The 26,174-nt window shown below is 38.2% G+C and overlaps 1 protein-coding gene across 2 annotated transcripts in view; it reads right to left on the reverse strand.

Annotated features, from left to right (window-relative positions):
* Nucleotides 1–26,174, reverse strand: part of LOC140495864 (BCL-6 corepressor-like protein 1) — a 262,058-nt gene that overhangs the window by 190,573 nt on the left and 45,311 nt on the right. The gene's annotated exons all lie outside the window — the stretch shown is intronic.

A 26,174-nucleotide genomic window follows, 5' to 3' on the forward strand; every position in this document is an offset into this window, starting at 1 on the left:
TGGTTTGTTTGTAGATTATGTTGTTGAAGGTGAAGTGGGTGGTGAGGCACAGGTCCACTAGCTTCATGATGTTTTCGTTGGTAATGTGATTGATGGTGGTTGGGATGTGTGTGATGGTTTCTTCTAAAAGTGTGATAAGTGTTTCCTTTGCCAGGTCGGTGTTGATGGAGGTGAACAGTGCTGTTACGTCGAATGAGATCATTGTTTCGTCTTCGTCTATTTTGGTGTTTTGTGATTTGTGATTGATACAGGAATAGAGAGATGACATGAGATAGCAATGTAAAGGGATTGGCCATGAATATGGGTAGGGGATTTATACGGAAGGGAAGATTGGAGGAAGATGAGAGGGTAGTCAACTGAGAGAATAGATAGTATGATGAGTTGAGATTGCAGTTGAACCATAAAAGCTGAGATGTCACTTGGTGCAGATGCTGAGGGAGGAAAGCATTGAAAATAATTCAGTGAGAAAATTGGTAATTGGGTGGACAGTAGAGAACAAAGATTTTAAACAAGAAGTGAAAATACATGAAACGAGGTAAGATACTTAAAGTGGGAGAAGGTGCCAGAGTAAGCTAATGTGTGATTTAGTGATAATAGCCATACTACTACCATAACAGTTGGGACAAGGCAAATAATGGAAAGTACAGCAAAATTTTTAAAAGTGCAAGTTATAGTACCAAACACTTTTATGATTTCACAAAACCTTTCACACTGTGAACCAGAAAGTTTTATGGACTATCCTCCTCAAAATTGCTGCGTTCAGAAATTTGTTGTCACACACTTCCTCATTCTTGATGAGATGCAAGCTATAATTCTCACTAATTGAACCACCACAAACTCTAACACAGTGAAAATTGGGGTCAAACACTGCTGTGATATAGAGCACTTGGGACAGCGGTCAATATGCTAACAGAGATTAATGGTTGGTTAACAGAAAGAAACAAAGTAAAAATCTTCAGTTCTGAGGAAGGGTCACTAAACCCGAAACATTAACTCTGATATCTCTCCACAGATGCTACCAGACTTGCTCAGCTTTTCCAAAATTTTCTAAAGTACTTAGACTGTAGCTGTTCACAATTCATCTTAAGACCTTAAAGGAGGTGGCTAATGATATAGTAAATATATTAGTGTTTTCCAAATATACTAGATTCTGAAAGGCACTATCAGACTGCAAAGTAGCAAACTCCACTATTCAAGATTTGGAGGTGCTGGTGTCGGACTGGGGTGTACAAAGTTAAAAATCACACAACACCAGGTTATAGTCCAACAGGTTTATTTGGAAAATACTAGCTTTCGGAGAGCCACTCCTTCATCAGGTGATTGTGGAGTAGAAGATTGTAAGACACAAAATTTATAGTAAAAGTTTACAGTGTGATGCAACTGAAATTATGTATTGAAAAACACCTGGATTGTTTGTTAACAATCAAACAATCAGCAGAAAACCTCCTCTTGCAGACATTATTTGTGTTTTGACTTTCCAGAAATAAACAAAAAGGTGTTAAAAACAAACTACAACCTTACCTGTATATGCTAGTAGGGAAGATGTTCTCATGGAAGATGGGATGGGGTAAGTTGAGGCACTTTCGTGTATCAGCCTAAATTTCTACGCTTGTGTTCTGTGAAGGTCAAGACCCACTAGTCATCCCTGTGTTGCCAATAAAATAACTTTATTTCTCTCAGTGCTAGAAGCCAGCTAGCTAAAATAAATTCAAAAGGAAACAGGATAACAGAAGGAATCTCTCTCTCTGATTACTGCCAGTTAACCATCATCAAAAGAAACAGTGCAAAAGGATTTCAACCAATCTGCAAAAGCCAAGAATCCTGAAGAATAACAATGTTCCCCTAGTTATTTTTCACAAACTACCCAGTGAAACTGATCTACAGAACAACCTCGATTATCCAAATGAGACGAGCGGGGAGTATTTTGTTTGGATAACTGAGAGTTCAGATAACGGATTGTTCAGATAATGGATAGCGTTTTTTATGGGACCTTGAGATCTTGTTCAGATAATTCAAAATTTGCATAATTGATGTTCGAATAATCAAGGTTGTTCTGTGTATATCTTTGGACTCACTTATTCCTAATTTCTACATGTGCACTTTGTATTATATCTTTTCATGTTTAGTATTAATAAACCCATTCTTCTGTTAATTCAAGAAAACCAGGTTAAATCGACTCCTTTTAAAACATAAGTTCATTTTTTCTAGAAGAAAGGCAGTCATAAAACATGGATTCTTTTTAAATTAACTCTGTTGTGACCAGCTGAGGGAGTAGGTGAACAAAGAAGAGGAACAATTTCCATCCTTCTCGCCTACTGCTTAACTTGGGGTATCTTGGTGCAGTAATAACTTGGGGATCTCACCAGGGGCCTATCAGCTCAGAGTTACTGCCACAGTTTGAGCCCACAACAAAACTGAAGAATTAGAATGGAGAAATGAAAACAATTTTAAAGGAATAAATAGCTGTAAAAGGCTTATTTGAACTTGCACTACAACACTATAGAAATATTTGTATCCAATGCCTGTGTGTTCCTCAGAGAATTGTGGGAAATTACTTTTGATGATTTAAAAGTTCTATCCCTCAAAATGTTAAAAGGCTCAATGAGAAACTTGGGATTAAAAGTATGCCAATAAGCAGGAAACACAAATTTTAAAACAGGTAGCCACCAGTTTTCAGGTGGAAATTGAAGATGATGAAATGGATAGAGTTAGCAGTGAAGAGATTAAATTGGAGCAACAGAAATTAGAATTAAAAGAAATTAGAAAACAAGGTAAAAACAAGAAAGAGAGAGGAAAGGAAAAAAAGTGACAGAAATGGGAAAGGGCGAGGAGGGAAGACAGAGTTTCAGGGAAAAACACAGCAGGAAAATAACTGCGTTCTCTCCATTGATGCTTACAGACCTTCTGAATTGCTCCAGCTACTTCTGTTTTTGCTTCAGATTTCCAGCATCCGCAGTTTTTTTTTTGTTTTTTAATTGGTCCTTATTACTCTGGATGAGGTTTTTGAGCAAAGCACAACTGGCTTACTTCCTTTTACCTGAGGAAGGACCTTCTGATTGCAAGGCAAACAAAAGATTATCTTTAGTGTATTCGAGAGACATAGGTTAGAAATTCTCTATCCTTAGGAAACCTGACCAGACATACCCAGAATTTTAAATGTTTAAGCAGCTTCCTGTTGACCAGTAGATACATACATTTAAGACAGAAGCCAATTATAAAAGCCTCCATGAAATAATTTTCCTTGAGGAGTTCTCATACCTTTCCCAATAAAAAAATGCACACGGAAGAACAGAGAGGCAGCCATACTGGCTGTTGATGCTGAGATGATTAATTCTCTCTTGTTCGAGAAGATAAACTTTCCTTATCATCCCCAATCTACTGGAAAGGATCGAGGTGGCACAGTGTCAAATGAGCACCTATGGGAGAGAGGGAATTGCAGAGAGGCCTCCTCAGGACATTAGAATAGTGAGATAAAATGGTGAGGCCAAGAAGCTTGTCTACATTAGGTGCTGAAAGGCAGGGAATGTCCAAGTCAACAACCAACGGTTATGGGAAAAATCAGTGGGATGCATTGGGCATACACACACACCCATGCAGAGAATGGGTATCAGTCAGAGAGCATAGCTCAGCAAGTTATGACTCTGTATGCAGCTGCGAATCCCTGGATATGCACTCTTGAGAGTTCAGATGAAGTTAAGAAAATCCTTGAGAGCAAACAAGATTTTGAATCTAAAGATAGCATGGGCACATTTTCACAGGATTTAGCAAACAAGTCTGTAGTGAAACTGAGGATACTAGGACCACTCAAACACAACTACTGGGAAAAGGCATGACCTTTCAGTCAGGAATTGTAGGAAGGTGTTGAAGGATGATACATGCCTATTTGCCTTTACCAAGTCAGCTGGAGTATGACCTTCTGATAGGACTTGGGAGTGTAGGAGTCATACCTAGCTCACCTGTGAACACGACCAACCTATTTCAAATCAATGACATGATAGGATCAAAGGTAATGGTATCCCAAGTGGTCTCCGAGAAATTTGCTGAGGTCAGGGAATTCAAAGAACTACAGAAAAAAATGCTTAACACTTTCCCTAAACGTGTGTAGTCACTTGGTCTATGGGTAGACACAGTCAGCAAGTGGAAGCCGAGTTGGTACTGCATCTAGAAAATCGTCAGTCTGATTATCAGAATTAATGCTCCTCAGAGCAGAAGAGTCACTCAACCCGAAATGTTAACTATGATTTCTCTCCACAGACTTTGCCAGATCTGCTGAACTTTTTCAGAATTTTCTGTTTTGTTTTTGATTTACAGCATCAACAGTTATTTCAGTTTCCTTGTTAAAGTTATGACTAACCAAGGGTCGTGAATAAAGAAGGAGAGCCAGTTTATCCCATATCCTGTGGGAGCTTTACAATTTGAGACATCCTTCTGTAACCTTGCCCAGAGTCTGGTCATAATAGTTGCTTATTGGAAAACAAAAAATAGGCATAAATGCTTTTTCTTCCTGATTGGCAAGATGTGATATCTGGTGCCAGAACTTAGATCTGATCTGTTGCCTGTGTAATTGCTTAGCTCCTTCTAGAATCTGCTGCCCATGCTGTCTGGCAAGCAAATAGTGCTCTGTTGTAGCTTTTCAAGTTGCCATCTCATTTTTAGGTATACCTGGTGCTATTCTTGGTTTGTCCTCCAGCACTCTTCACTGAAATAAGCTTGATCCACTAACTTGATAGAGTGGATGTTCTGCTAGAGCATGAGTTTGAATTTAAGTACAATTCAAGTACAATTCTGCCATGGCTGATAACCCACATGGCTTAATAAGGCCCAGCCTTGAGTTCAAAATCCCACTTACCATTATAGTGGCGCCACACATCTGATGGAAGATATCCTCAATATGAAGATTGAACTTTGCCTCTACAAGGACTATATAGTGTTTACTCCTATTGATAAAGTAATGAACAGATGTGCCGGCAGCAGACAGATTGGTGGGGGTGAGGTCAAGAAAGTTTATCGCTCTTTTTGGTTTCCTCACCACCTGCCACAGACCCAGTTTAGCAGATATGTCCTTTAGGACATAAGCAGGTCTGTCAGTAGTTAGTACAAGCCACTTTTGGTGTTGGACATTGAAGTCCTCTGTCCTTGTCAGACTCAGTACATTCTCCATATGGCCTCAACATGGAGGAGTAACGTGGAGAAGCTAGATGGGGGGAATTAAATTGTGATGAGCAGGAGGTTTCCTTGCCCATGTTTAAACTGATGCAGTGAGATTTCATTGGGTCCAGAGTCAATGTTGAGGACTCTCAAGGCAACTCTTCCCAAACAGACCCACTTCTGCTGGGTCTGTCCTGTCAATGGGACAAGACATACCTAGGAATAAGGATGTTGTTGACTGAGACATTGCCACACTAATGAAATCACACTTCACAGACAACATGAGGCTGTTGCTTGTCATTGACAAATATTCCACACATCCTACACCTAAGTGATGTGTTAAGAAATGTTCAGTCAAAATGTTTCACTGGAAGCATTTTTTGAATAACATACACAAAATAGATCAGATGCAACTTCACAAAACATTTATTGTGCAATGGTACTGCCAGACGTGGTAGTGAATCATGTAGATCAGGAAACCTCAAATTGAATCCTTTTTCTGTTATCCATTCCCTGATCTGAGCCATAATAGTGGTACTACAAATATTCTCAGTGCTAATAAGGAATAAAGACTAGTCATGGTTCATACTCCTGCCAAACAGTAAACACAGGATCCGACTCAACAACTATATCCTTAGTGGTAAATTGTTTTTCAACATCCATTCTTTAAACTCACACAATGATAGCCATTTGTATAAGATAATGGAGTTCTGCCAGCACCTATAAGTGGAACTTTCACCCATGTGACTCAAGCTTCCAGAAAGGAGAAAAGAGATGTTTGCAGAAAAGTAGAAGCATGTAGTGTCATTCAGGAATATTTATGCAAATTCAGGAATAAATGACAATTATTATTTTAACAATAGCAAAGAACAGAACAGAAGAGTAACCAGAGTTCAGTCCCCTTTGGGAGGCACTGAAATATCAATGCTTGCCAGCGAGAGGGTTAATAATCACTAGCAACACAATGTCTTGTCAGCACTTTATATTGAGGAACACTCCATCTGTTATCAAATATCCAACAAATCTGTCACAAATTCTGACCCATTTATCTGCAGTTCATCATGAAAAGCATTAAATTTCCAATGTGTCATTTATTATGTATTTTTGTTGAATTACAGATAATATTTTTCTGAAGTGTATGTAATTTTTGAAGCAGATGTATACAGTTTGTGATGTTCTCTGTTCCTTTAGCTTCATTTTCCTTCTTCAAGATCTTATTGAAACCTATCTAGTTGACTAGCTTTTAGTCTACCTTTAAATCTCCTACTGGATTCAGTGATTTGATGTGGCAGGCTTGAAGAGCTTTATCCAATCCACTGGTTGTGGAACTGCTCAGCTCTGTCAATTGCTTGCTGCTTCTGCTGTTTGACACACAAGTGGATCTGTACTGTAGCTTTGCCACATTGAGGCCTCATTCTTAGGCATGCCTGGTGCTGTTCCTGGCATGCCCTCCTATACTCTTTATTGAACCAGGGTTGGTCACTTGGCTTGATGATCTTTATGGAGTAGGGGAAATGCTGAGCTTTGAGTTTATAGATTGTGGTCAAATACAATTTTGCTGCCTGTGATGGACCACAGTGTCTCTTCAATGCTTATTTAACGCTACTAAATTATTTATAAGTCTATGCTATTTACCATGGTGTAGGGGTTCAAAACACAAAGAAGAGTATGCTCAGTGAGAAGATGGAACTTCATCTTTACAAGGATTGTGCAGTGGTTACTCTTACTGATACTGTTTTGAACAGATGCTTCTGTGACTGGTAGGTTTGTGAGGACTAGAAGGTTTATTTCCACCCGCTCCCCCACCGATGATTCTTTTCATTGCCTTCCACAGATATGTCGACCAGGTCTTGACCGACTCAGTCAGTAGTGGTGCTACTCAGCCAAACTTGGTGATGGACAGTGAAATCTTTCACCCAGAGTATATTTGTGTCACACTCAGTGCTTCTGCCAAGTGGTATTCAATGTAGTGGAGTGCAGACTTATCTATTGAGAGGGCACTGTGTGGTAATCAGCAAGACATTTCCTTACCTATGTTTGATTTGATGTAATGATGGGTCATAAACTCATGATGTCTCCATCAATGTTGAGAAGTCTGAGGGCAACTCCCTCACAACTCTGATGCTGATGGATCAGGACAAACTTAGGGATGGTGATGGTCATGTGTGGAACATAGTACAGTTTGATTCGAAGTATGACGATGTCAGGTTGTTGCTTGACTAGTCTGCAGGACAGTTCTCCAGATTTTGGCACAGGCGGTAAGAATTCAGTAAGAAGGTCAATAGGGCTGTGTTGCTGACCTCATTTTTGGTGCCTTAGTTGATGCCAGGTCCTATGTATGGTTTAATTCCTTTTCTATGTTTTTGCAGCAGTTTGGTCCAACTGACTGGCCCGCTTGGCCAATAATACCCTCTTTAAGCATGTTACTGTTCTGCAAGACCCTTGGGAATAGTTTTTGCACAGCTTTTTCCCACAATAAAACAAATAACTGCTCTTTCAGTCATTATATAATCATTCCTTCAGCATCCAATCCAGAAGCAAAGAGAAAATAATCCAAAACTAGAAGCTGAACAGACATTTTGGAAAAAATAAAAACTTTGGTTCAAACGTATCTATATATATTTAAAGTACATTAAAAATCATTTTATTTTATTCCTTCTGTCTGGCACTTTAAATGGCCAGTTTTAAATAGGTCAAAATAATACAAGGCTTCTGTCCAAACATCAGAAAGCATAGCAGGATCTTTCCAGCTTGCTGGATGTATGTTTAATTAGGCTTCTACTCAAAACCAATATATGAATTATTCACATACAGCCTGAGAGAAGATAATAGGGAGGTGCATTTTTAGCAAGGATTTGTGATTTGCCCAAATTTCCAGTCTCCATTTGCCCTAATTCTGCAAAGATCTATTGATAGGATAATAAAGCATGGAACCTTCTTGTTCTTTGTTGACTTAATTGACTTCAGCCAGTGCAGCTGAAGGGATGCTTCAAATTGCTACAACATCAAGAGTTTAAGGAAAAGGAAAATATTCCCATTCTGGATTCCGACAGATAAAAGATATGGTTTGCATTGGAACATGCACAGGCCATTCAGCCAATCGAATCTACCTTGCCATTGAGTAAGATCATGGCTGACTGAACACTTCAATGCCATTTACTCACCCGCAACCCCATAACCCTGCATGGCACAGGTAATAAAAAATCTATAAATCTCTGCCTAAACATACTCAAAGACTGAGCCTCTACTGCCCTTATGGTATGGAATTCCAAAGGTTCACAACCCTCTAAGTCAAAATAATCCTCCTCAATCACACTTAAGTGGCATCCTCCTTATTTTTAAATTGTGCCTCCTGGTTCTAGGCTCTTCAAAAAGGAAAACACCTTACCAACACCTACTCTCTCTATCCATTCACTTATTTTGTAAATTTCAGTGAGATCATCTTTCATTCTTCAAAACTCTAGAGAGTACGAGTTAATTTTGCCCAATCTCTCTTCATAGAATAATTCCACCATCTCGGGGACAAGGCTGGTGAATTTTTGTTGCACTCCTTCTATGACAATAATTTCTTTCCTGAGATAAGGAGACCAAAATTGCATGCTTTACCACAGATGTGGTCTAACCAAACTCTTATACAACTTCACTGCTCATGTACTTAAATCCTCTTGCAATAAAAACTAATATTCCATCAGCCTTTCTAATAGCTTATTGCACCCATGTTAGCCTTCAGTGACTTATTGACAAGGACAAATTTAGAAGTATTATATTTGATCCCCATCTCCAAATTATTGATGTCTATTGTGAATTACCTATTTATTACTGATCTCTGTTTTCTATCTTTTAGTTCACCATTAAACCATTCCAGAAGGCACTTCCTATCCAGTGTTTTGATCTTTCTAATTAGTCTCCTGTGAGGGACTTTTATCAAAAGCCTTCTGAAAATCTAAGTACATGATGTCCATCGGCTCTCCTTCATTAATTTTGTTAGTAACATCCTCAAAAAAACTCATGAAGTTCATCACACATAACTTCTCATTTGCAAATTCATGCTGACTATGCCCAATCATCTTTTATAAGTGACGGTAGCATCCACCCTACTGCTAATCAGTCATAGAGTCATACAGCACAGAAATAAACCTTTTTGCCCAACTTGCTCCCTGAATGCTCTCTTGCTCCCTTCTTAAATACAGGGATGACATTTGCTGCCTTCAAATCTGTAGAAATCATTTCAGAATCTATAGACATTTGGAAGATAATCACCAATGTATCAACCATCTCTGTAGGCACCTGCTTCAATACTCTTGGATGAAGACCATCAAGTCCTGGGAATTTATCAACTTTCAGCCCCATTAATTTCTCCAGTACAAACTTTTTCCTTCAACTTTTCATTCTCCCCATTAGATGTCTTTTTCTGGGAGATTTTTGATATCTTCCCCAATCAAAACTGAGACAAAGTAATAATTTAGCTTCTTTACAATTTCCGTATTCACCATTATAACTTCTCTTTTGCCCATAACAGATCCACATTTGTTTAAGCCAAACATTTCTATTTTAACTATCCATAAAACTTTTTAATCTATGTTTATATTTTTGCTAGATTGTATTTATATTTATATTCCTTTTATCAGCTTCTTAGTCTTTCCTTGCACTCTATAAACATCCCAATCCTCAGAATTGCTGCCATTTCCAACAACTTTATAAGCCTTTCATTTAATCAAATGCAACGAACATCCTTCATTATCGGTGGTTAACCAATGTTTTTGCACCTTGAAAGAATGAACAATTGCAGTAAACCATACACTAGTTCTTTAAAAATGTCCACCTTAGCCAATTTCAGCCTCGTCTTCATAACTGCCTCGATTCAATTTTAACATCATTGCTTCAGAATGAATTACCTCATTTTAATTTGTAATGTAAAATTCTATCATATTTTAGTCACTGATCATTAAATCCCCAAAATTGTTATTTTACCCTTTGCATTACATAATACTTGATCGAAAAGAGCACATCTTCTAACTGGCTCAACATACGCCTATAGAAATACATCCTTAACACACTCCAGAAATTTATCCTCCTCAGTTTTCTGCTTATAGAATAGGAAAATTGGTTTTCCTGTTCTATATGCAGATGTTGTCCATTAGTTCAATGTTGTGGACAAACAACTAGTAATGAATGTTGTGTCTGAACTTGTAAAAAAAATTGTTCCTCTATTTTGTATATATGATTGCTTTAAAACTACTATAAGCAGTACGAAAGGATGTCTGCTTTAATCACATGTTCAAACTTGGCAATCAGTTTCCTGAGCCCTCTCCAAAGTCAACGTCAGCCAAACAGTTCACATTAGGTATCTCCTGTTGGGCCTGGAATGCTCACTATTGTGTTATACTCTGCTGCAGAAATGATTGTTTCTACTAGAAGCCCTTATGGAAAACAATTGCAAGTTACATCTATGTTACAACATGTGTCAATGACTTTCCACTTAATCCTTGAGTGGACCATAGACAACGAGCTATGGGCAATGCAAACCTTTGTCTCACAGTCACTGTTTCTTATTCCTACCAAAGAGGCTTAGACACATGACTTCCATAGCATTGAACCCAACTACATTTTGAATTCATAATTTTGAAACAGCAGGCTGTTAAAGGGTCAGTGCTACTGAATACAGCATTAATTAAATCAATATCCCTAAGTCCCAGCTACAAAAAACTCTGGTCTGTAACAATCAGCCAACAACCTATATTTGAGCTGTGTAAGTAAAATTTTGTTTAATCAAAACAGTGAAGTATAAATTACATTTCAGAAAAGCTTCCTCTGAAAACCGATGATGAGATTTTTAAAGGGTAGAAACTCTTCAACTGCTGGCCAGCCAACCAACCCTCCCAGAAAGAAATTCAAGACAATTAACACCAATGCTAACACAGTTAGGTGAATTTATGATTTGTGATTTTGTGGATACAGAGGATTTACTGTAGAAGGCAGAAAGTCTCAATCGGCTTCATTCTATTTGAAATTCTTGCTGTTGTCCAGGACCTTAAAAATAATGTGCAACCCTTTAGTTACCTCAGATTTGAAAACCTCGGAGGGTTTTGTGGAGAAATTACAGAGTCATTTGTGTATTAGACAAACCCAACAATATGGACAGATTAAGTTGAATGGCTTGTTTCTCTGCTGTAATTTCTAAGTAATTCCCCTTTTCTCTCTAACAATGAAAACTTTTGATACTAAAACCTTCGTGTTATCTCATCACTACTTCCAAACTTATATTCTCTTTCTACTTTTCAACTTTGCTGGTGCACTGCACTGTGAGCTGCAGCTATTCTGATAATTCTCAGTAGAAAATCTAAAATGTTATATTTAATTATCCTTTTATAGTGGCTATGGTTTAGGTCTTGCCATTTAATGGCAGCATTATCACCTCTGAGTCAGCAGATCGTTGTTTAAGTATCACTACAGAGATCTGAACACACCATCCAGGTTGACATTCTGGAATAATGCTGAGGCAATGCTACATGTTAGAAGTACCATCTTTTAGATGAGATATTACACCAAGGTCTCATCTGTTCTCTCAGATGAATGTAAAAGATCCCACGGGACTCCTGTGAAGAAGATCAGAAGAGTCCTCAACAATATTTACTCTGAAAGAACAGGGAAAACAGAGAATTGGGTCATTATCATTGATGTTTGTACGACATTACTGTATGCAAATTAGTTCCTGTGGTTCCTAAATTACAAGTGACTACACTTCAAAAGTTACTTACAGTCACTACACTGTAAAGCACTTCAGCATGACCTATGACCATGAACTGTGTTAAATCAATTTAAATTCTTTCTTCTTGACAGAAAAAAATGATCTTTAAACTTTAGTAGTCTCAACTTTTTAAAGTGATGAAATGTTGGAATGAAATTACATAATTGTATTTCTACAAAGAGGTTTAGTAAAGGTCTTATCAGAAGAACCATACTCCAATCAATTGTTCCTTTTATGTATATTTATCCATATCCTGTAAACTATTTGGAAGTTAGGAGAAAACTTCACACCTTTATTTGATTCCTCTCCACAAAACCTGTGGTTCACTGGCAAGTTATACCAGTCTTACACAGAACAAAGTTAATCACTAACCCAGCCTTGGGTGACTGACTGTGTGGAGTTTGCGCATTCTCCCTGTGTCTGCATGTGTTTCCTCCGGGTGCTCCGGTTTCTTCCCACAATTCAAATATGTGCAGGTTAGGTGAATTGGCCATGCTAAGTTGCCCATTATGTTCAGGGATGTGTGGGTTAGGTGCATTAGTCAGGAGTAAATATAGAGTAATACAGTAGGGAAATAGGTCTGGGTGGGTTACTCTTCAGAGGGTTGGTGTGGACTTGTTGAGCCAAATGGCCTGTATCCACAATGTAGGGATTCTATAATTCTAAGCCAAAGCACTGAAACAAAACCCAGCTGTCTGGTTTAATAAGCAGGATACTGTCAATACAACAAATGTTGAAAATATTCATTTCAAGTGCTGTTTGAAATCAAGGAAGAATCCAGCATATGCCAGCAGTCCTCAGGAAGTCTTATTTTGTTCTCAAATAAAAAATGAACTGTCATGATTCTTTAGGAGAAATAACTTGCATTTTATTCCACTTTTCATGATCACAGTACATTCAAAAATCCTTAGTCAATGAAGCTGTAGTAATTCAGGGAAGACAGCACCCAAATTACACACAAGGTCTGGAAACAGCAATGAGACAAGAAACTTTAATCGAGAGATAAATACTGTTCAGCAGACTGGGAACAGTTAATTCACTTCCTCATCTTTGAAATAGTGCCACGGGATCCTTTACATTCCCTGAAAGGTCACGTGGTCCTTGGTTTAATGTCTCAGCTGAAAGATGACAGCTCTAACAGTGGAGCAATCTCTCAGTAATGGAGTATTAGCCTTGATTTTAAGGTACCTGTCCACATAGCTGCTGGAAACAAATATTTATGTTTCCGGGTGAACTGCATATATGAAGCAAAATTTGTAGTGACCAAGATCTCAAATAATGAGTCAGGGCAAAAGTTAAATCATACTGGAAATGACTGTACTGGGGTAGCACGCTGGTAATGAAGCCATACTATTCCCAGAGTGGTCACTACATTTGTGGTTTTAAAAAGTGTGTAGAGTTTTCCAATTGCCTGCCTTTTAGATCCAGCCTGATAGAAAGCTCGAACTAAAGTTCTGTACTTAAGAATTACAATTTTTTACACACAATTAGACTCTGGCGACTGATAAACAGCTATAAATGAATTAAACTTGAATCCCCTTATATACTCCCTCTTACACACAGATAGACAGACAACCAACAAACAGGGTAAAATAGATTATGAAGCGAGGGGGAAGACGTGGAAACACAATAGTGTAGTGATATTATCGTGAGACTATTAATCTGGGGACCTGGGTTCAAATCCCATCATGGTGGATGGTTGTATTTGAATCCAATACAAATCTTGAATTAAGGTCATGAAACTGTTACTGGTTGTCAGGAAAAGCCTGTCTAGTTCACTTTATGCTTTAGGGAAGGAATCTTTGGGCCTATATGGAACTCCAAACACATAGCAAAGTGGTTGACTTTTAACTGCCCTCTGGACAATTAGAGATAGGCTGGCCAAGTCAGTGATACCCACCTCCCAAGTGTGAATTCCCAGGTACCATTGTGGAGATGAACTTATATGACTCATCTGCTTTCCTCCACTTGCCTTCAGTTGCTTTTCTCTAATTGCTTCCACTATGTTTCCAACATATGTTGGTGGTTCCCTTACAAAAAAGTCTATGACTTATCAGCTAAACGTCATAGCATATAACAACTGTCGCAGGGAAAGATAAACTAGTTTGCTTCGGCTTTACATCCAATTTTGACTGCACAGAACAAAGAGACTATTCCTGAGCAGAGGCAGAACTGAATTCTCTCTTTCTGTGTTCCTAATCTTGTAGTTCCAAGCTTTTGAATTAACTGAAAAAAATCAATCACAGTTTTTGATAAGCAAAATCTGTCATTGATAAGTGCTCACTAGAACATAGACCAGTCAATGTCTTGTTGCCAGCAAAAGTTGCAACAGCACACCTGCTCAGCTCCAAATCGTCTATAATTAAAACTTCAATTATTTCTTGTTCAAACAGTTGTTTACGATGCCTGCAATAGGTGTCAGCATATATGCTTTCAAAACTACAACCACTCTTTCAGACACTGTTCTTTCAAAAACAACTTTTTCCTCACTTTAATCCAGAGCTTTTAAAAATACAAACAAAGTCCTTACATAAAGTCCTACACTCCTAATAGTTCCTCATTAATTATGTTCAATGAGGTGCAGGCAATATTGGCAGTTTATTGGCCAGTCAGTGAGCAGGGTCGGGGAGGCAGCAACCCTGAAAGGAGAGGTGCACTTTGTCAAATGAGTTAAGGAAATTGAGTGCAGACCTGCGAGTTTGTTGAATAGGGAGTTTTAAGTGTTAATTTTGTTCTTAAAATCTAATTGAGTCTGTAATCAACAGTAACTGGAAAGTTATGGCTAGATTCTGTCATATTCTGGATGGTCATTATCCGGCACTTTTGTGGTGCATATGTTCCATATCATCTTGGCAGCCCAAATGAGGATACTGTCCAGGATACAGCTGCATTTGGGCATCTATCATTCGAAAGGTTGAATATTGTAAAGGTTGGACTTATCCTTCTATTTGTGCACAGGAAACATTGGGACAATTTTCCACATTGTTGGGGAGATGCTCGGGTTGTTCTGAACAAAGGTCACTGGACCCACAATGCTAACTCTGATTTCTCTCCACAGATGCTCCCAAACTTTTTCCAGCAATTTCTGTTTTTGTTATTAGTGTTGTACTTGTACTGGAACAGCTTGCTTAGGGGTACAGCATGTCCTGGAGGACATCTTCAGTACTATTGCTGGAATGCTGTTATGATGCATAGCCTTTTCCGTATCCAGTGCCTTCAGGTGTGTCCCTCTATCATGTAGAGTGAATCAAATTATTTGAAGACTGGCATATGTAAAATTGGGTCTTCTGGTTAAAGATTACTGCACTTTCTTCGGCCTTGACTTTTGCACTAATATGTTGAGCTACCTTATCACTGAAGAAGAGCTTATGCCCGAAACGCCGGATCTCCTGCTCTTCAGATGCTGCCTGAGCTGCTGTGCTTTTCTAGCACCACAGCTTTTGACTCTGTTCCCCAGCATCTGTAGTCCTCACTTTCTTCTACGGAATCAATTAGCAATATTTATCACTTGCTGCATATGCTGGTTGGCACGCACGTGGTCCTGTGTTGTAGCTTCACCAGATATGGTGGGTGGGAAATTCAGAGAAGGAATTTGTTTTGTTTTGCTTTTCTACCCTTCTCACCCTGTAAGATTTAGTTCTACAGGGAGAGGACCTGATTGGTAAATAACTTGTACATGGTTAAAGTCTATTCTACTTTTATGATTTAAAATATATGATTCAAATTAGTGAGAAAAATACAAAAGTAGAGATAGAGCAACAAATATGTGAATAATAGCTAATTAATTAAAACTCATTATGAATGGTAGGAGAAGTGATGAATCCAGGCTGGAACATGTGGAAGCCCATGGATATGATTATGATCCACAGCAAACATGTCAGAAATAAATATTTTTACTTGAAGATCAATGGCTCAGAATTGCTGCGCTAGAGGCAGAGCAGTATACTGTGCAACACATTAGGGAAATGAAAGTTACCTGGCTACTTTTTCCGGGGCAGTCACACCACTAAGAATAAGGTCAACTTTCAGAGACAGGAGGGTGTGACTATGAGTGAGGCACCTGATGGAAACCAGGGTGGAGAAGAAGTGTCAGGCTCTGCAGTTGTCCAATAGGTTTGAGGTTCTCTGTTGCTTGTTTGAGATAACAGCAGGGATTGCGGGATGAATGAGCAAAGTGAACATAGCACTGTGGTACAGGAAGCCATTCAAGTTAGGGAGAGGGGATGCAGCAACAAGAAATGTAGTAGTTGTAGCTGATAGTATAGTGAGGGGTATGGATACCACTTTCTCCTGTAAAGAACATGAGTCTTCAATGCTGTATTGCTTGCCCAGAACAAAAGTTCTGGACATCTTCTCAGAGCTGGAGAGAAATTTGAAATGATAGGGGGAGCAGCGGGTTGTTGTAGTCCATATAGATACCAACAACTTGGGCAGAAGCAGAAATATGACTCTACATTGTGAGTATAGGGAACTAGGCACTAAATTATAAAGCCAAATCTCAAAAGTTATAATCTCTGGATTATTACCCTATTTGCATATAATTCAGCCCAGGGTATATATAAAATTAGAGAGATGAATACATGGCTCAAAGACTTGTGTGGGAGGAATGAGCTCCACTTCGTGGGATAGAGACTCTAGTACTGGGGAATTTAGGGGATGTACATTGCAAAAGTTTATACCTGAACTTTCCTGGAACCATCATGAAAACACTAGGCTCTCATCGCAATGTCAGATGTTGAAATACTTGACTGGAACATTAAGAAGACTTGTATCCTTTTTACTCCCTGCTTAGCCTGCACTACTCAAATAGCAAATAGCACAGTCATGTCTTCCGTGTCCCACTTTCCGATTGTTTTTCTCCAGTCTAACCAGCACTTTCCACCTAACTTTCTACTGCTGTTATTCCCTTCTGCAGCTTTCTACATCTGCTGTTCTATTCAATTACTCCTCTCACTTTCTGACACTCTGCCATCTTTCATGCAACAGCAGTACTGAGTCCAAGCTCCATTTTTTTTACAACCTTTTGTTTGACTTCCTATTGACACAATTTATTTTAGCAACAGAAATCAAGAGACAAGAGTGGGGGACAAATGGGAGTAGGGCCACCTTTATGTACCATGCCACTTTCCTGTCCTACAGGTAGCTTGCAGATCTAACCAGGCAACAAATTCTTTGATTCAAGATGCCAACCTTTTGCTCAATCAGACTTTGGCTGAAGCATGGATATCTCTGTAATATTTCTCCTCATCTATGTGTAGATTCCAGAGATGAGTCAGGAGTCCAATAGTCATGTCGATTTTCCTGTTTCTCGGATGCTGCCTGACCTGCTGTGCTTTTCCAGCACCACTCTAATCTTGACTCTGATCTCCAGCATCTGCAGTCCTCACTTTCGCCGAGAGGATAACCTATGCCTAACACCAGTGTCTTGAGTGGAAAAGAAGTAGAAGGTTAACATCTGGCACAGAATAACAATTGCATGACTATAGTCGGAAAACTGGGCAGAGACCTCCAAGGTGTGACAACCTATCAATTGGATCTACAAGGAGTGGTGGTGTTTTCCATCATCAGTATCTTCATATGAAACATGAAAAAGCCTAATGGGTACAATCAATAATGAGTGAGCCAGCAATTCTTCTCAGATCTGTTTCCTCTAGTCCAGCTTCCTGCATTGAACAGGTATTAAATGATTGTTTTACTAAAAGCATATTTATAATCTGTCTGATGCAGCAATGGACTGCAAACTGACATATATTGTTGCTAAGTGCTTCAGTCTGGAATGATTCCCGAGCATAGAACTTCATAGCTAAAGTTGGTTTTACAGACATTGGTCATGATATGCATGGCCTGGTGATGGACCGCTGTTTATATTACAAAACATGACATTATTAGTTAACTGTCTGCTGTGTGAAGTGAAGCCAATGAAGCTCAATCGAGTTGAGGTAGAAAATTTGATGCCAGAAGGTCCAGGAGATTTAAGACTTTGAAGTGTAGTGGAACTTTAAATCTTGAAATTGTTAGCAGTCAACCTAATACATGAGTCCAATGTTAATTTTGCTTTAACATTCAAAGAGGTAGAAATTTTACTAAGATGCTTTCAAATCCAAATTTCTACAATTTTCCAAATATAAACAAACACTGCTGCCTACTCATAAGTCTGCCACTATCATTCTTGCTGCTTTTAAAATCCATATATTTCTGACCATTGAATGACAGAGCCATTTTTTTTGCCAGAGACAAACAGAAACAAGTCAATGATACATCTCTAAACAGGTCAATTCCTTCAATTCTATTTGTACCAAGCAGGTGTGTTGCAAAACAGTCAGCGTATCCTACATCGTTCTAGCAACTTCTCCTCATGAGGAACTAGTGAAAAGTTTGAAGTTGGCGTCAGGGTAAGAAATAAACAGGTACAAGGATTCCAACTATGTGTTGGCGACAATTAGCTAACTGAACCATATAGACTAAGATCAATGAATTGTTTCAACCCTTGAACAAGCTAATAAGCCAAATGTAAAGATACCACTTCCCAACAAACACTGTAGTATCAAAATATATAACTGGATATATAAGTATTGGGATATAACCATCAGAGGTTCAATTCCTAAAGTTAAGGATCAGCCTGCAACTATAGTTATTATTATAATTACTGAATTTTTTTTAAAAGGGCAATTACCAGACTGATACCCAGGATTATATACTTAACAGCTTTTAGTATTTACTCCTACATTATATTGTACCTTAAATAACTGAAAAGCAACTGTCACTCAGTCAGATGTATGAGTGCTCCCACATCCTGTATTTCCTCCATTGGTCTACCAATGTTGTATTTAACTGACAGCTTGTCTAGAGCAGTGATTTTTCAACAAATATCTGTACTGATATTCATTTAAAAGCTGCTTTTTAAGGAACGTTAGTCAAAATTGCAATGCCTAGGTAGAAAATCATGCGACACATGAAAAGTGAAGACATTCTTGGGATGTCTTGTCTCACCAAATTACTTGTCCTTTTTTAACTTTATTTTAAAATGGAACTCAAAGGAAAAATATCTCTTCTGTAGAGATATTAGCAAAAACTTTATGATTCATTTTAAGATATTCAACACAATGACATCCTAGCAAGCATGTAATTTGTCTGCTGTTAAGCAATATTGCGTCACTTGACTCGGCATTGTCATGACAATGTAAAAGCTGCTTTACTCTTCTAGAGATAAGTGCTTTCACTTCTCTTCTCAAAACAGCAATGATGCCCCTTATGTTATTCAACAAATTGTGCTCTGAAAAACAAAGCCCTGATGGATATCAGAAAACAGCAGTCACGCCCGAGCTGACACACATACATTGTAATAATTGGGTTTAGAAGCTTTGGGTAGTTTCACTGTCACCAACCTATCTTGCCAGTGTTATTCTAAGCTTCTTGTACCATGTGGAAAGGATGCCCACATGAAAGCTTCAGCAGGAGGGACAATTTTGATGAATAGTAAACTGGCTTATTGCATATTACTTAGCAGTTAGTTACATATTAGATTTTCAATGATTTCTTCTGAGACTCCAGGCTCAACTTAAGCAAAAATTCACATTCCTATGCCTGAAACATTCTGAATTGAGTTTTGGTAACAAATGCAGTGCCAGAAGTAGAACTGATTAACTCTTCTCCTTTATAGCCTGATGGCAAGAGTATCTTAAAATGTGGTCAACTATTTCAGTTGCTAACTTCCTTACACAACAATACAGCATACATATCCAACAATATGTCTACATTTTGTGCTATTAAGTATATTACAGTTCTTCCAAAGCAGTTGGTTTGACTCATATTGGACAAGCTAAATACTCTCTGTACCTCACATTCACTTACTCCAGTTTACTTTTTCACAAGGCATCATTGAATAGTGATCAGGAAAATGAAAGCTGCATGACTTCTCCACTCCTCCTTAGCTCAAGTACACCTTGAATCAATTTTGATGCCACACTGCTGTGCCAGTTGAGATTTCTAAATAAGCATACAGCAGACATTAACCTTCTGTCTGATACTAAGGAATTTATTTACATACTAAGTCATAGTATCACAGAATTGTACAGCTTGGAACAAGAGGTCATTTGATCTACCATGCCTGTATCAGCTCTTGAAAAGTAATTAATTAGTCTAATTCTTCTGCTTTTTCTGCGTGGCCCAGCAATGTTTGCTTTTTCAAGTCTTTATCTAATTCCTTTTGAAAGTTATTATCAAACTTGTTTCCACCATCTCCTCAGGTAGTATCTTCCAGAACATAACAACTTGCCTCTGGTTTTCTGCCACTTACCTTAAACCTGTACCAACTGTTTAGTGATCCTTCTTCTACTGGAAGGAACTGTTTCTTAGTTACTCAATGAAAGCTTTTTATAATTATGAAGGATCTCTATCAAATTTTGTATTAACTTTCTGCTCTAAGAAGAATGAACACGGTTTCCCTCATCACTCTATGCACCACAATCTTTTTCTTATATCTTAGTAAATCTCTACACTATCTCAAAGGCCTTGACACCCATTATGAAGTGCAGTGTGCAGAAACAGACAGAATATTCTACTTAGGGGCAACCTTGTCTTTTATATCCTTTGCTTTTGTATTCTATGCTTCTATTTATAAAGCTAAGCATCATGTATGCCTTTGTAATACAAACGTCTCAAATTGCCTGTGTGACCACCAGATGGGGAAGCATCAAACGGCTCCCCACTTTTATTTTTTCTTGTCTGACCACTATAGGGTTTTTTTGATTGAAAAGGTTACACTTGCCAATTCACTGAGTGCTTAACTATTTAAGCACTGTGGTCACAAAATAATCAATTGGATAAGTTTTCTTAACTTTTATAAGAAAGAAAGAGGTTAGTTTCATTATCCTTGAACCAACCTAAATAAATTAAGATAATATGCTCCAACTTCCACACATACATACTTGAAGTTCACACATACAAATAAAGATTACAGATTTGGAAGGGAAGGATTGGGCAAATTATTCTCTAAGAAATAAAAGTAGTTCATGTTTTATAATTTGGAATCTCTACTGGCTGCAGATTGAATCTGATGTTATGGCTTTAGTGCTAAGATGATTTACATCGATAATGTTTTCTGCTCTGCTGGAGACACTGCTATAGAATTGAATTCTTTCTGCAAAAAAAATCTGTGTAAATTTGTAGAATGGAGATAAAATCAAGTTAGCAGACAGGTTCAAGGCTTACTATCTGTATTGTACAAGCTTGGGAAGAAACAGAACAGGAGCTCATGTAGTCCAACTGCTAATTCAATTCTTAGAAACCACAGAAAAGACTCAGGCTGGTCAAATGATCTCTCTCCAACTGACATTATTTTAAACATAATTATATTCCAGTTATAATCCAATTATAATTGTCCAAGCAATTTAACAGTTCATCTTCACCTGTTGAATATTACAGGTGACTTCAGTGAGAGCAAAAACAGATATTGCTGGAGAAACTCAGCAGATCTGGCAGCACCTGTGGATAGAAAGCCGAATTAACATTTTGAGTCCAGTGACCCTTCCTCAGACTGACTTCCAGTAATGTTTTGGTGATAAGGCAGAGAGAAAGGTTATTAACAAACAGGGAGATATCATTGTCTGTGATGGGTTTCACAGTCTTGCTATCTTCTGTCCATAGGGAATATGGAATATATACTAATCTAATTTAATGTTGGCCATCTTGATGTAGGATAAAATCATTTTTATCTACTATCTAAAAATCTGTCCAATTCCTGTTTCAAGACAATGGATAGAAATCAACATTTGACATAAGCAGAAACAAAAATAGAAGTTTGCTGAGATGACTTTCTGGAGTCACCACATTTTTAAATCATTCCTGCTTTGTTATTGAATCTTTTTTTTACATGGGGAGAAATCTTCCCACTTCCAGATCATCGGGGACCAAACAGATAGCAGAAGACTGAAAGAAAAATAGAAATTGCTGGAGAAACTCAGCAGGTCTGGTAGCATCAACCAGACCTGCTGAGTTTCTCCAATAATTTCGGTTTTTGTTTCAGATTTCCAGCATCTGCAGTTCTTTATTTCATTTAAATATTTCTGAAGACTCTGAGTTAGAGTTGGAAATATCAGACAAATTCTGTTTGGTTTAATGGGTAGGTACCTATGAAATATTATAGACAGATTAAAACCTAATCAGATACCTGGGTAAGTCCACAATCAAGACATCAACACTCATTGCACCTCAGCAACTGCCACACACCCCAAACTCAATTACCCATCATGGCACCTAAAACTTCTCTCTGACCTGACTATCCCCCGGTTAACCATCTAACCACTCCAATTAACCTCCGACTAACCCCCAAACTGTCCCAACCAGCCACTATTTGATTAGCTGTCATAGCCACATATAGCCCAAAGTGGAATAGCTTCTCAATTATTCCTTCATTTTAATCAAGACATTCCATCTTAAAATTTTCAAACACTTTACAGCCTTTAGTCTATTCTTGTGAAGGAATGTTGGGCCATCTTTATTGCAAAAATTCTGTTCGCTTCACACTTTTGCCTTCTTTCCTATTATGGACGTTGCATCGGCATTATCAATATTATTCTTCAGGTGACACGTCATTAATTCTGTTGCTTCGTTGCCGCACATTTTCAGTCACACTGACTTCTTTTAGATGGCAAAATAAACAAACTGTTCAGACTGAAATTCCTCCCAACTCTGATATGAATGCAAGTTTAGTGTGAGTAGAAATTGGATTTCCCACTTCATAATATCAATTGCTTCTGTTAAAATTATCAGTGGCAGAAATAATTTCATTTCATTTGAGGTAGTGAATATCTAAGGTAATTGAAATAAATGTTTGAAAAATATTTCCATCTGTAAGGGTGTTTTATTCTTTTTGATTGACAACTGCTTTTTTTACGTTTCTCTTTATTTATCCTCTGATTCTTGCTGTGGTGCAGCTTCAAGAGTGATGGCTGCCCTCCTAGTGGTCATGCTTTATGCTTGAAACTAATTGGTGAATAGATGCAGTTTATTTGACAGTTGAGCCAAAGTTCACAGTGAACCCCAATTCTGTTTTAACCCAATATCCAGCTGAAAAAACAATACAGTGATGAGAAGTGAAAGCACTGATAATCATCATCTTCCTCAAGATTGTACAGTACTTAAACTCTATTAATATGTTTACTCCTATCCAAGACACACTTTTTCAGCACAGACCACAGAATGACAGTGAGTGATCAGGACAAAAACATTTATAGCCTCCAACACAGTGCAAGAATCATGATGTGTGATTAACATGCTCAGTGACAACAATGAAGGTGGCATGTGAACTTTCTCTTGCCTGGTGTTTTATAGCCAGCACTGACTGCTCTGTAGATTGGCTGGATACCTGAGCAGGGAACAAGTTTGTGAGTGGACAGCACCAGTTCAAGGGGGTGATGTACAGCAACTGGAACAGATGTTAGGAGTTGCTTATGAGCTGAGCTTGACCTGGGAAGGGAGTTGAATGACAGAGATGCAAAAGAGGGGACAGATGCCTGTCAATCTGCCAGCCTAGACTGCTACTGCCACACCAAGATGGTGCAGTCTGCAACCAGGTCTTCTAATCCAGAGCTGCTCAAGGTCGTACTCCAAGGTGATCTGCAGTCTTCACTCCTTGAAGTCAGCAGCTTTCCACTAGCCACACTACAGTTACTGGAGAAGAACTTCACAACAACACTAAGACCGGCAAAGGCTTATAGAAGATAAGCACATGAGGAATTATTAATTGGTTGGCTTTGAATATAATATGGAATAGTCTTATTTATAAAATTAGTCTCAATTGTTTATTTTGTGCTGGCTTTTAATTTTGAATCGTGGCCAAAGTGCATGTCATGATGTTCACTGAAAAAGGTGTGGACGTTTTGGTGAATTATTATGAAGTTATACATGTGTACTGTACCTTTAAGAGATTTGAAAAGCTGGCAAGCCTGTCATGTGACTGACTGCAAGCACAGAGTGTGCTGAAAAATTTTAAAATGTAACATTTGGCTGTGAAACAAATAACTGAGCTGAGGTTCAATCAGTTTTCCACAACAATTTGAATTGAGCCAATTAGTTTAAATTATGCCCCCCGATACTAAAATCCAATCAAATTTGAATTTTACTGTTTTGACAACATCAAACCAATGAGAAAATCCAAGGTTTTGGGGTATAAAAATCAGGCATTTTGAACAGTTAGCCATAGCACCAAAGAGCACAAACAGAGTACCTGCAGAGATTCTCTCCGAAAGTTACCTGTTCATATGAAATCTATGCAGCAGAAGACCAAAGAAAAGATGATCCAGGAAAATCTACAGAGGAAGATACAAAGGGAAGACCAACAGCTGACTGGTTTTGAAATTTGATTGTTTTTGTAAATCTTAATCGGAGTTTTATCGGATCACTATAGTGTTGTAGAGTGGGAGGTAGATAAATTGTTAAGACAAAGTAGGTTTAAGTGTAGATAGTTGTTGTTTAATGTTCTTCTTTTTGGAGTTAAAAAATGTTTTTTTCTTTAAGTAGTGGAATTTGGGGCAGTTCTTTGTCACTCATACTTTTACAGATTATGAGGCAAGGTGAGTTTTTCTGTGTGTCTGGTTTAAATTAGCAGAAGCGTTTACCCTATGTTGCAACAGCCTGGGGGCTCAGGTCTGTGATTTGGACAAGTTTAGATCCAGTCTGAGAATTGGACAGATTTGAATAGATTTGGGGTTTGAGAAAAGCCTAGTAGATTTAAACACTTGCCGGTTAGTGTCCTAGATCTTTAGTTAAAACGTAGGTGAGACAAATTGTTTCATTTCAGTTACTTGTGGTTGGTTAAATTATAAGTGAGAGAAATGGCTTTTAAAATTGCTAAAAAAGTTCTGGGGTTTGAAGATGATTCCAAACTTTGCCAAGAAAGCTTGCAGTCAGTCACATGTAAAGTAAAGGCCATACTCTTAGAATTAGCAAAGAGGTTAGAATTGGGTTTAACAAAGGACAAAAGTAAAGCTAAAGTTATAAGGGAATTACTCAAAGACGTAAATGTGTCAGAGAAACAGACAAGTGTAGTAGGGTTAAAAAAAAACCTAAATTACAATTGAGGAAAATGGAGTTAGAAGATAAACAGACCGAGAGAGAGGAAAAAGAAAGAGACAGAAGGTTTTTAGCTGAGCAAAGACAGAGAAAGGGAGAGAGAAAAAGCGAGAGATTTGAACTTGAGAGGTTGCAACTTAGTCAGCAAAGTCAAGTTAACAGGATGGAGATTTAAAAAGAGAAGGTACAAATATGTCAAAACTCTGCCACATTTTGATGAGAAAGATATTGAAGCCTTCTTCATTTCATTTGAAAAATTGGCAAGGCAGATGGAGTGGGCCGAGGACTTGTGGGTTGTGCTAGTTTGGACTAAACTAGTAGGCAGAGCTAATGAGGTATTTACCACGCTGTCAGATGAGAGGATAAGAGATTATGAAGGGGTCAAACAGGCTATTTTAATTGCTTATTAATTGGTACCAGAGGCGTATAGACAGTGGTTCAGAAACATAAAGACGGAATCTGGTCAGACTTATTTTTAATTATTAAAATTATTAATTCGAAAGAATTAATAAACATAGTCATTTTGATAGATGGGGGCAGGCCTTAAAAATAGAAAATAAACTATGAGGCTCTTAGAGAGATTATTCTGTTGAAGGAGCTTAAAAACTCACTTCCAGAGATAGTAAGAATTCACGTGGATGAACAGAAAGTTCAGGAAGTAAGAACAGCAGTAGAGTTGGCAGATGAATACACATGAGTGCATTTGACAAGCTTCCAGCAAGAATCTCATCCTAAGAGGGATAGAAGTTGGGAGAAGGGGAGTTCCTACACTACAAAACAAAGTGAAGAGAACACTGGTAAGTGTGTACCACAAGTTAAAAAGAAGCCCAAGAGGTGGAAAGGAGGTGAAAGGCCTCAGGTGGTAAAGTGATAAAGTAGAACACGTAAAGTCACAGTACTAGTCATTAAAGAAAGGCACTGTGGGAAAAGATGTGGTAAAAGAAGCTAAGCCAGTGGCATAAATGAAGGTAGTAAAGGAAACCCAAGAAAAGTCGGAGTTGCCAGAGAGTGCATAGCATGGGCAGAGGCTGGGTATGGAGTTAGTGTCTGATCTCTATAAAGAAATTGCCTCTGTAGGTAAAGTTTACTCAGAGAAAGAACAGGGGGAGAAGGACAACCAGTAAGAGATGAACAAATTTGAACTCTTTCTGACCTGTTAACTGAGAAAGCGGTAATTTGTGGAATAGATGGACAGAAATTTAGCATT

The sequence above is a fragment of the Chiloscyllium punctatum genome, chromosome 25, assembly GCF_047496795.1.
Source record: "Chiloscyllium punctatum isolate Juve2018m chromosome 25, sChiPun1.3, whole genome shotgun sequence".
NCBI lineage: Eukaryota > Metazoa > Chordata > Chondrichthyes > Orectolobiformes > Hemiscylliidae > Chiloscyllium > Chiloscyllium punctatum.